This window comes from Piliocolobus tephrosceles, chromosome 11 (assembly GCF_002776525.5).
Source record: "Piliocolobus tephrosceles isolate RC106 chromosome 11, ASM277652v3, whole genome shotgun sequence".
Classification (NCBI taxonomy): domain Eukaryota; kingdom Metazoa; phylum Chordata; class Mammalia; order Primates; family Cercopithecidae; genus Piliocolobus; species Piliocolobus tephrosceles.
The window spans coordinates 54499333-54511599 of record NC_045444.1 but is presented as its reverse complement, the minus strand read 5'-3'; the positions used below and the strand labels follow the sequence as shown (position 1 = coordinate 54511599).

General features: G+C 40.4%; 1 protein-coding gene across 1 annotated transcript in view; it reads right to left on the bottom strand.

Annotated features, from left to right (window-relative positions):
* CERS6 (ceramide synthase 6) overlaps nt 1-12267 on the bottom strand; it is a 329510-nt gene that overhangs the window by 171056 nt on the left and 146187 nt on the right. The gene's annotated exons all lie outside the window — the stretch shown is intronic.

Genomic DNA, 12267 nt, shown 5'->3' with positions numbered 1-12267 from the left:
TTGGATAAATACTCCCATTCCAAAAGGGAGAAATTAGCCAAAAGAAAGGGGCTACAGGCCCCATGCAAGTCTGAAACCCAACAGGGCAGTCACTAAATCTTAAAGCTCCGAAATAATCTCCTTTGACTCCATGTCTCACATCCAGGGCACACTGGTGCAAGAAGGTGGTTCCCCAGGCCTTCCTTGGACAGCTCCACCCCTGTGGCTTTGCAGGGCTCAGTTCCCATAGTTGCTCTCAAGGGCCAGCAATGAGCACCTGAAACTTTTCTAGGTATAGGGTCCAAGCTGTTGGTGGATCTACCATTTTGGGGTCTGGAGGACAGTGGCCCTCTTCTCAAAGCAATGCTAGGCAGTGCCCCAGTGGGACTCTGTGTGGGGACTCTAACCCCACATTTCCCCTCTGCACTGCGCTAGTACAGGTTCTCCATGAGGGCTCTGTCCCTGCAGCAGGCTTCTGCCTGGACATCCAGGCTTTTCCTTACATCCTCTGAAATCTAGGTGGAGGCTCCAAGCCTTAATTTGTACACTCTGTGCACCTGCAGGCTTAACACCATGAGGAAGCCACCAAGGCTTATGACTGGCAGTCCTGAAGCAGCATCTCAAGCTGTATCTGGGTCCCTTTGAGCCATGGCTGGAGTTGGAGCAGCTGGGATGTAGCGAGCAGTGTCCCAAGGCAGGGCAGCAGGGTCCTGGGCCTAGCCCAGGAGACCATTCTTCCCTCCTAGGACTCTTGGTCTGTGATGGGAGGGGGTGCCATGAGTGCCTTTGAGGCCTTCTCCTCCATTGTCTTGGCTGTTAGCACTTGGCTCCTCTTCATCTATGCAAATTTCTGCAGCTTGCTTGAATCCCTTCCCTGAATACAGGCTTTTCTTTTCTACCACATGGCCAGGCTGCAAATTTTCCAAACTTTTATCCTCTGCTTCCCTTTTAAATAATATTATGTAAGTTCCAGTTGGATATCATTTCTTTGCTCACACATACGAGCATAGGATGTTAGAAGCAGCCAGGCTACATCTTGAATGTTTTGCTGCTAAGAAATTTCTTCCACCACATACCCTAAATCATCATTCTCAAGTTCAAAGTTCCACAGATGCCTAGGACAGGGTCACAATGCCTCAAAGTTCTTTGCTAAAGCATAACGAAAGTGACCTTTGTTCTAGTTCCCAATAAGTTCCTCATATCCATCTGAGACCTCATCAGTTTGGCCATCTCTGTCCATATCACTATCAGCATTTGGATCACAACCATTCAACAAAACTCCAGGAAGTTCCAAACTTTCCCTCTTCTTCCTGTGCCTTGTTGAACTGGGTAATGGGTAGACATTGAAACAGTTTGGAGGGCTTCTTCTGAGAAGCCCATTACCCAATTCCGAAGCTGCTTCCACTTTTTCAGGTATTTTTTATATCAATACCCCACTCTCAGTACCAATTTTCTGTATTAGTCTGTTCTCACATTGCTATAAAGAAATACCTGAGACTGAGTAATTTATAAAGAAAAGAAGTTTAATTGGCTCGTGGTTCTACAGGCTGTACAGGAAGCACAGTGGCTGCTGCTTCTGGGGAGACCTCAAAAAACCTACTATCATGGCAGAAGGCGAAGGGGAAGCAGGCACATCTTACATGGCCAAAGCAGGAGCAAGAGAGAGAAAGGGGAGGTGCCATATACTTTTAAACAACCAGATCTCATGAGAACTCAATGTTGCAATGAGGCACCAAGGAGGGATGATGTTAAACCATAAGAAACTGTCCCCAGGATTGAGTCACCTCTCCAGGCCCCACCTCCAGCACTGAGAATTGCATTTCAACATTAGATGTGGCTGGGGACATAGATACAAACCACATCGCCCTTCTTATTTCACAAGTCATACAAAAACTGGCAGCAGGCCAGATGTGGTCGACTGACCCTGGTTTACCAACCTCTGACCTACACACACTTCAAACACACACACGTATACAACTGCTCAACTTCAATCTGTCTCTGTCACACACATACCCCACCCTACAAATATTTTTGAACACACTTTCCTGTGGCAATGTGGAATTAAACCCTTGCAAAAGTTGTGTTTTTGAAAAGCATAACCTTTCAAGTAGCCAAAACCTACAGCGGAAATTGCTTATAATTTTCAAGTCAGCCAGGAAATAGGGTTAAGGGAAAAGGACTAAAATCAAGTATATCTTAATTAAGGATGGCTCCAAGGAATGTAAAAATATTTAAATATTTGTTTCGTCTTCTCTGACAGATTGAGAATGACTCCCTCAAACACATTTTTCCTTCTAACACGTTTTCATTTTAATATCAAATCATATCTAATAACAGTTCTCCATAATTTCACTGCAGAAGTAAACCAAAAATTTTTATTGTTTCACTACTGATCTCAGGCTCTAGGTCAATAAGATGCAGAGATTCAGAGCTAGAGACAGACTTTGATATAGACCACGGACTCGAGAGAACATAATCAGCCCACAAACTACACTCAACTGCCTAACTCCATTTCTTACACAAACCTGGCTTTAGGACCAAGGGGCTCCTCATCAGACTCTTCAAGCTCGTAACAGCCACAGTTCTTCAGGCATTAGGCCAACAACAGTAGCCTAGATTTAGGTTTTAAAGACATTGCATCATGGAAGCTATAATTACAATCAGGTCTCCCACTGGCAGCTGTGAGAGAACAGGACCTTCCAGGAGGCTGAGCTACACCTGTAGCCGCATCTGAAAGATGTTACAAGAGCATAGGAATGCCTGCTGGGAAGGCTACAGCCAATGCACAATAAACGGGCCTCAGTAAAATCCGGTACAGCCAGTTTAATCATGAACATTAAAATCTCTTGTAAAATCAAGGCACTATTAAGCTAAATCATCCTTTGATTTTTCAATTGTTTCAGAATCAATGCCCAGATGGTCATCTATCTACATACCGACTGATATTCATTCTCTGTAGTTATTTCCCATAAAGGCTGCAAATACTCATCGGGTTATCTAGCAGCTCTTTCAGATCTCTCACGTACCTCCCTCACTACACAAGTAGCCATCCAAGTCACTCAGGGTGATTCCATGGGGCTGCTGGAAAGGGAAATGTTCGAATATGAAAGGAGAGTCCCACTTCTTCCCATCCCCAATGAGGCCTTGGGGCATATACCACTTCTCTTTTTTCAAAATGAGATACTCAGTAAAAATATCATGGTGCTACAAACATCACCTGACATTTAAAGGGCAAACCCAAGGAGCAGCAACTGAGTAATAAAGAAATCAAGAACTCTGAGCTTCTCTTTCTCCTTCTATAGAATGAAAGATCATTGTTACAGGCTCACTACATGGGGATGCTCAAGTGGAGGACGGGATGAATTGAACTATGTAGAGGTAGACAATCTATACATTTCACAAAATGTTAAGTTCATGGAATAAATTAGCTGCAACATGTTTCATGCTGGTTTGGAGACTCATCAGTGCCCCCAAAGAATTTCCCTGAAATGATGGCACTACAGGAACCTGTATTTTTGAATGATGACCTGTTCAGGACTGAGAGGCTGGGGCTGGGAATAAAATACTGTCCAAGAACCAAAGAGTGGCAACCCAGGTCAAACCCCAAACCCCATTCCTTTATGCACACACAAATAACCACCACCCTGAACTTCACGTGATCAGATTTTTCCCTTTTTGATGTCAAATCATGAGGTTAATGAATTCAAGTTCATTTACACCCACTGACCACTCTGCATGCAGAGATACTTATTATTCTTCTCTTTCCCTGGGAGTAAACTACATCTCTACATTATTAATTTAAACTCTCTGAATACTAATACTGCATAATTCTGGGTGATCAAAAATGTTATTTAACGACATGTTCTTTTGTAAAAAGTCTATCCACATAGGTAGATAGATCTGGGTGATTTTTAAAAATTCATTAAGCCTATAAAGACTTGGATTAAATTAAAGCTATTGCTTCTATCAATGGGCCAACATCATTTAAGTACTTATACATTTAGCAAAAGCACTAAAATTATAGAGAAAGTCTTATACCAGGCAAATAATTCATGTATCTTTATCTTAGTTGTACTCAGACATATTTTTTAAATACTTCTATGTTCCTTAATTTTTGCTAAACTGATTTTTAATATCACTTGATCTGAAAAAAATACTGAAAATCAATTCCCTTATATTTTCTAAATGAGAGAAATAGAAAAAAGAATCGGCCAAATGCTTATACTGTGCAATACCCTTGCTATCTGCAACCCCCACTTCTTCTGTTACTGCCGAAATATGTGTATACCACAGTGACTGCCTCTCAGAACCCTGTCTAAATTAACTTTATTGACTTAGCGTTTCATTTAAGGTGTTTATGATGATTTTTGTGGTTTTAAACGGCAGTAAATTTTACTTCATCTGTGCTTCCTTTTCTAGAAGTCATTTAAAAATATTCTACTTCTGTATTTTCAAGCTCAACACTGCATGCAAATATAAGATCTACGAATAAAATTTGTTTTTTAAGGGTATCAAGATAAGGCCAAGAGGGCTGAGCGAGGTGGCTCATGCCTGTAATCTCAGCACTATGGGAGGCTGGGGTGGGCGGATCACCTGAGGTCAGGAGTTCAAGAACAACATGGCCAACATGGTGAAACCCTATCTCTACTAAAAATACAAAAATTAGCCAGGCATGGTGGCACATGCCTGTAGTCCCAGGTACTTGAGAGACTGAGACAGAAGAATTGCTTGAACCCGAGAGGTGGAGGTTGCAGTGAGCCAAGATCACACCACTGCACTCCAGCCTGGGCAACAGAGCGAGACTGTCTCAAAAACTAAAAATAAATATAAAAAAAGATAAGGCCAAGAAACTGGCGTCCACCTGAGAATGTTCAACATTCTCCTCTATGAAATGAGATGGCTGGACTATGAGAACAATACTGCTAGAAACTGTTCAATCAGAATTCATCATTGGTCTTTGTCTTCAGAAAGCAGAGGTCCACAAGCAACCAGCAGATGAGCATACAATACTATTGATAAATGCAAATTAAGTTTAATTTAAATAACAAGTTAACATCACGGAGAGAAACAGATCTGTTGTACTGAGAGTCACAATTATACAGGGATAGGTTCAAAATTGTTTCCCAGATTAGGCCGTGACCTTATGTGGGAGACTGTGTCAACATATTTAATGGAACTCTAGGTGGTAAAAGAAAGCCACCTGTTATGTCAGTTGACAATGTATATTTTTATCTACTTTTGTGAAAGGGTGTATATCTATCCAATTTGCCTGGTTGAATCACAGGGCGTAGGCTGAAGTGTAATAAGTACTGAGTGGTGGGGAGTGTGAGGAAACTGATAGAGAAGCCTTGGATTCTATGGTAATCATTTTGCATTGGCTCTAGATGGTAATGGACATCAACCCATGAGGTCTGTTAGGATCTAATACTTCTAGATGCACCGAAATATTTTGTCGTTTATTGGTAAATAGAAATCGGGTGGTGGTTAACTTTGCTCAATACCACAGAAAAGTAGGAACTAGACTTGGCTACCACTTACATGTGACCATTACCAAGGCACTATTAGATCAATTTAATTCAATCCTAAGATTTAATGAGTACAAGCTATTGCATTAGATACCATAGAAAATGGAAAGATGCCTTTAAAGAATGTTTGCAGGCTAGAACCTCCAGTCAAGAAATGAGATGGAATAAATATACAAATAACCACAATTCAGGAAAACACACAAGGTAAATATTATCAAGGTACCTTTAAGTTTCACAGTGAGTGAGATGCCAAGGGGTTGAACTGCAGAAACACTTCTAGGTTGAGGGGATATATGAAAAGGGCCTGGGGCAAGGACATAGATTTTCAGGGATTTTCTTCTTGCTTTAAGATAAGTATGGTAGGTCGGGCGTGGTGGCTCACGTCTGTAATCCCAGCACTTTGGGAGGCCGTGGAGGGTGGATCACGAGGTCAGGAGATTGAGACCATCCTGGCTAACACGGTGAAACCCTGTCTCTACTAAAAAATATAAAAAATTAGCCAGGCGTGATGGCGGGTGCCTGTAGTCACAGCTACTAAGGAGGCTGAGGCTGGAGAATGGCATGAACCCAGGAGGGGGAGCTTGCAGTGAGCCAAGATCGCGCCACTGCACTCCAGCCTGGGTGACAGAGCCAGACTCTGCCTAAAAAAAAAGAGAGAGAGAGACAGAGAGAGAAGTATGGTAGTTTATCGCAGAATAAGTTGGATAGTTTACCCATAACTAAGCGGATACTACTGTCACCTATAATGTTTATGGAGAAAAAGAAAAGGAGGAAGGGGGAGGGAAACCAGGATGTATTAAAGCCTTCAGTATGCAAGTTACAAATGCTGTAACAACCCAAGGAGGTAAGCATCACTGTATCACTGTAACCATATCATCAGTCTAATGATTTTTAGGTTTATCATGGGGAGGTCAGATTTTACCCCCAGGTGATTCTGACTTCAAAGCCCATTCTGGTCTTATGTTTACTATGAGTGTATCAACCTCCTTGAAGGAAAAGAGCTCATCTCTACATCAGCAGCCCTACTTCCTCTTTCTATTCAGAATTCCATAAATATTTGTGACATTTAAATGTCCACATGTGAGGCTCAAGACAATATTCTTAATAAATTAGATACTTTATAACCTGGAAGGGTTGATAGATGGTCCTCAAACTATATATATAACCTCAAGCATATATATAAAACCAACATAAAGGTCTCAAATAAACATTACACAGATCTCAAATAAATGTCAGTAAATGATCTCTTTCCTGAAGTTATCTCTCAAGAACAATGTTTTCTAATCTAAAAAGATTTAGTGGGGGGCAGGGATTACTAACCTACTTAAATTCAGAAGTCTTTCAGGACAAGATAATAAACCCTAGCACCCACAGTTGAATTTACTCTGACAATGTTCGTTTTAAAATGAACTGATATTTCCTTTGTTTGTTAAGTGTACCTGCGTTCTTATTTTGGGCAAGAGAAAAAATGCAAAGAGAAAAATATAGAAAGTAGAAGAATTTACTGCCCTTCTTCAAAAAGAAACAAGCCATGGTTGAAGCACTTCTAGGATAATCACTTCAAAAACACATTCATAACTATGTTTTACACATCCCTGGAAGGAACAGGAGTGAGAAATAGGATTTGAGAGGATTGGGGGGAGAAAAGAACCACAGAGAGCACAACTGTACCAAGATTTTTCCTCCACCCAGAGAAGCAGCCTGTCTTCCCACGCTCTACAAGGTAACCTGAGTCAATTTGCTTAACCTTTCAAAGCAACATTTCCTTAAATGTTGGAAAGAAAACAGAGGAGGCAGAAGAGTAGGGTATGTCTCTAATGCCCTAGTCTACATCTCAGAGTTCTTGTGATGATGGAATTAAACAATGCTCACAAAGTTCCTTGAAAATCACAGAGCTAGACAAATGTCAAGTGCTGCTATTACCACAGCCTGCTTCCTCTCCCGAGCCTCTTCTGACATGTGTTTCTCTTGCTAGAGAGGCAGAAAAGATCTCGAGAGAGGTGAATTAGTTGTGACATGTTCCAGTAAGATTCTTCTATACCTGCTCTTCCCAAACTTACCAGATTCGAAAAAGAAAATGTTCATATTAATTGTTCTATGTTGTATCACTGCAATATTTGACACCACTTTAAACAGACATTAAGATTAAAAAAAGATTAAGGGGTAGTTCTATATTGCAGAAGTGAAGATTGAAGAAATCTTATAAGCTATGTTATTCAATTTTCTTTCTGTACTGGTTGGGGAATTGGGACCTTTTTTTCATTAATTCTGTGGTTTTATTTGCTATGATGGCATTATATTCTTAGATTGCCACATATTATTTAGGGTTTACGAGTACCATGTGATAATCATTCGCCTACTTAAATTTCCCATATTCCAGTAAACCACTATTTTTTTGCCCCTTGCCATTATTTTTTTTTAACCATCAAAAATACATAGGAATGTAAAACAAGGAAATAAACAATGTGGCCAGTAGACGTGGAAAAGGAAAAAAAAAAAAAAAGAAAACTCTCTGGTTAATTACTATGCCACGTATAAACTGAAGATATGTTTTCTCTTTCCCCCTAAAAAGAGGCTGTCATATATTCAAGTCATTACAGTCTCTTATTTATAGACTACTGTCTCAAGCACTTTATTTAGAACAAAGAAGTATTCTTTGAAGACACTCAAATCTGAAACAACTTCAATCAATGCCAGTCTGCGATGCTCAAGAAGGTCAGCTGATGGAAACAGCTATTCTAAGGGAGCAAAGAAATTTAACAAATACTTAAGTCATTATCTCTAAGGTGGTGACTTCATAACTGTTTGTATTAGATGTCACTGTAAAGAAACCTTTCAAAGATCCCTCTTAAAGGGAGGACAGAAGAGAGTTACATGTGGGAGATCCTCAATATACACCTACAGATAAAGGACAAACAAATGTCTGAAAGAGTGCTAAGGCCTGGGTTAACATTTATAGAAAAAACTTCTTACATGGATTGCAAACACATTAAAATCTATGCAATTTAGATGGAAGGGAAGAGAAGGCACTCTGGCACATTGTCCTAGATGACTCTGAAGTAGCTTCACTGACAAAGACATGATGTCAAAGATGCAAATACAGGCTCTGAATAAATTATTTCATGAAAGTGAATAGGAAAAGCACTATATCTAAATAAACATATTAATGTTATTAATATACATATCAATTGTTTCATCTCTAAAACTTTACATATTCAAGGTGGCCCCGGAATATTTTGTATCATTGGGAAACTGGATATGTGTCTTATAGCTAAGGGCATCCTACCTTCAACCATCTATGGTATCTGGGAATTGAAAAAAGTAGAAGCTTGTATGGCAGATGCACCTGACAGCAACATCTTAAGTATACCCTGAGAATGACCCTGTAAGGCAGACACACCTGAATGTGTCTTCAGCGTTCTGAGCTAAGGAATCCGGGAGTGGCCATCTGACAGATTCATTACTTATTTATGTGGAACATCTGATCCCCTGGCCTGTCCATGGAATGCAGGTATGCAGGGGAAAGATACTCTTTGTTTTGGATTAAGTGAAGGTTGCCAGGCAGAGGTTGTTAGAGAGAGTAGCTCTAAATATTATATAAATTGTATACTTTTTACAAGCATGCAATTTATATAATAAATAATGCTCTACTGTCAAGCCTGCTGCCACTAGACTGTCCCTGTATGTAAGTTCCCTCCAATAAAAACCTATGTCTCGTTCACTGGCTCCAGGTCTCTTCTTCGGCCTCTCAAACCTGGCACCATCCCTACTGAAGTCAATAGGGGCCTGACGCGACAAAGCTAAACTCATAGCAGTGTGAAAGTGAGTCAGAGATCAATCAGAATATTGACTTCAATGTTCACCAATTGGAGTTCAAGAAGCAGGAAAGACGCCACGAACAGAGCATTGTATTTTAGAGAGAATAGGTAGAGTATGTGAATGTTTGCTATAATAAAAGAATTCTTGCACTCAGTTTATATTAGAGCAAACAAAAAGTTGCACAAACTCCAAGAGCATTTGCTTTTAACTCTAACTTTTGTGCATCGACAAAGGGATGGGGGCTGGGCATGGTGGTTCATACCTGTAATTCCAGCACTTTGGGAAGCCAAGGTGGGTGTATCACTTGAGGCCAAGCATTCACGATCAGCCTGGCCAACATAGTGAAACCCTGTCTCTATTAAAAATACCAAAAAATTTGCCGGGCGTGGTGGCACGCACCTATAATCCCAGCTACTCGGGAAGCTGAGGCAGGAGAATCACTTGAACCAGGGAGGTGGAGGTTGTAGTGAGCCGAGACTGCATGACTGCACTCCATTCTGGATGACAGAGTGAGACTCTGTCTCAAAAAAAAAGGGATGCGGCCCTCAAACAATGATTTAATGAATGAAGGCAAGTAAAAAAGTCACTGTACTGAAAATAAGCTTTTCCTTTCATCTTACATTTTCCCACTCATGTTACGTTCTGCCAAAGCCATTCATCTACATTTCCCTGAACAATTTCTGGAAGGAGGCTGGAAGTCCAGTTAAAAACTGCACCAAGAAGACGACAACCCCTCCCCCCAACCCCCCACCCACACATATAATCTGGTCTCCATCCTATTGAGGTCCCATTTCACATGACCCTGTGATCAGCAACAAACTTGGTACCCTCAGTAAGATCCAAAACCAAAGCCACTCATCTTATAACCACAGAACCTCTTCTCTTTGTGGCTCATGACTAGGATCCAAGTCTACTAGCCAGATGCATAAACATTTACAAACAAATGTCGAATTTTGGCAGCTTAATGATAATTTTTATTTTTATCTTTTTTTTCTTTTTTTTTGAGACAGAGTCTTGCTTTGTTGCCCAGGCTGGTCTTGAACTCCCAGGCTCACATGATCCTCCTGCCTTGGCCTCCCAAAGTGCTGGAATTACAGGTGTGAGCCACCACGCCTGGCCTAACGACAATTTTTAACGTCTTGCCAATTTGGGTACCTTTCCTTTACATCTGGAAGAAAACATGAAGTCCACTTAAGTCTACTTACATTGAACAAAAAGGTCTGCCAAAAAGAAAAAAACATACAATTCTTCTTTTTGATCTCCACAAATCTTAAATAACTATGTAAACAGCAATATAACTTTTTTTCCAATTATAAGGCAATATTTATGTGAGTCAAACATTAGATGTTATTTGATGTCTGCATAAAGACAAGGTAAAGATGGTATCAATTCAAACCATTACAATTCATTTGCTGCAATATATCTAAATCTATAATGAAAATGTTCAATGAGAGATACTCTTCATAAGTACCATCAGCCTTACATTTAAGTTTACATTTTAATGCTGTCACTAAAATCAGTCAATTAAAATTGGTATTATACATAATCCAAAGTAAGGAGATTCAGGATTTAAAAAAGAGAGTAAAGAGAGAAAGGAATGAATGCAATTGTGGTATTTATACCTTTTCTTTCATCCATTGATTTTTACACTCCCCAAAGTGTCTCAACATTCAATCTAACCTTGGTCCAAGAACTCTCAAGCAAAAACCACATGAAAGGGAAGTGTGGGCTAAAAGCTCAGACTAAACAATAAATAATTATCTTCTTCAGACTGAAAATATTCTCCCAAACATCTCACCATCTGACAAGTCAGGAGCTGGGAGTGGAATTACTCCAAAACAATGCATAGGATACATGTGCTCCTTGTCCTCTTATGTAATGCTTCCCCCAGTAAAAGCCACAGAAATTGGGCCCTGCGAACTTTTTAAAAAGCAACCGTGAAATGCTTTGAGTGTTAGGGTGCTTCTGTCTCTGCAAGCCAGAGGGCTAAACTCCAACAGAGGGCAATGGTCACGATGCCTTGCTGAACCTGAGAGTCAGCTGCAAGCTACTGCACCTGCATCCTAACTGCCCCAAAACAGCACTGGCAATTCTCTTAATCTCAAAGGAAGTGTATTCCTCAGATTCACTTTGAATCAATCAGCAAACCACCATATATTCACTGAACATAGCCTGAATACACAGGCAATCTAGCTGGGGCAAAAACAAACACTAAGATACATGAAACAAGTAGAGAATAATTCTAAAGACTGGCTAATGGCTAAAATTAGCAGTGCTTATTATTAGTTCCACAGGGGCTCAGGAAAGAACCTCTGGAGAGATTCACGTGAGAAAGAATAGTAGAAAGGGCTCATGGTAATAACATGACTTGAGTTGGGCTTTGAAGGGTAAGTAGGACTCACATTGGGGTGGAAAGGAGGTATCCCAGAGACTAGACGATGCTTGGGGCAGGCAGGCATGTAGTAAATATTTTTTAAATGAATACTTTTTTTGAGACAGGGTCTCACTCTGTCATTAAGGCTGGAGTGCAGTGGCATGATCACAGCTCACCACAACCTCAACCTCCCAGGCTCAACCAATCCTCCTGCCTCAGTCTCCCTAGTAACTGTGACCACAGGCACAAGCCACCACGCCCAGCTAATTTATTTGTTTTTCGTGGAGACAGTAGTCTCCCTATGTTTCACAAGCTGGTCTCAAACTGCTGGGCTCAAGCAATCCTCCTGCCTTAGCCTCCCAAAGTGCTGAGATTACAGGCATAAACCACTGCACCTGCCATGAATGAATTTAACTATTATAACAAGTATCTTCATTTGATGAATGAGTTACTCAATAAAGAAAGCAAGTGCTGAGTAATTTACATAAGATACTAATAATAAAGGACTCAGGAAATTTTATAAACTCTGCTTTAGAAATAACTCTTTTTTTTTTTTTTTTTTTTTTTTTT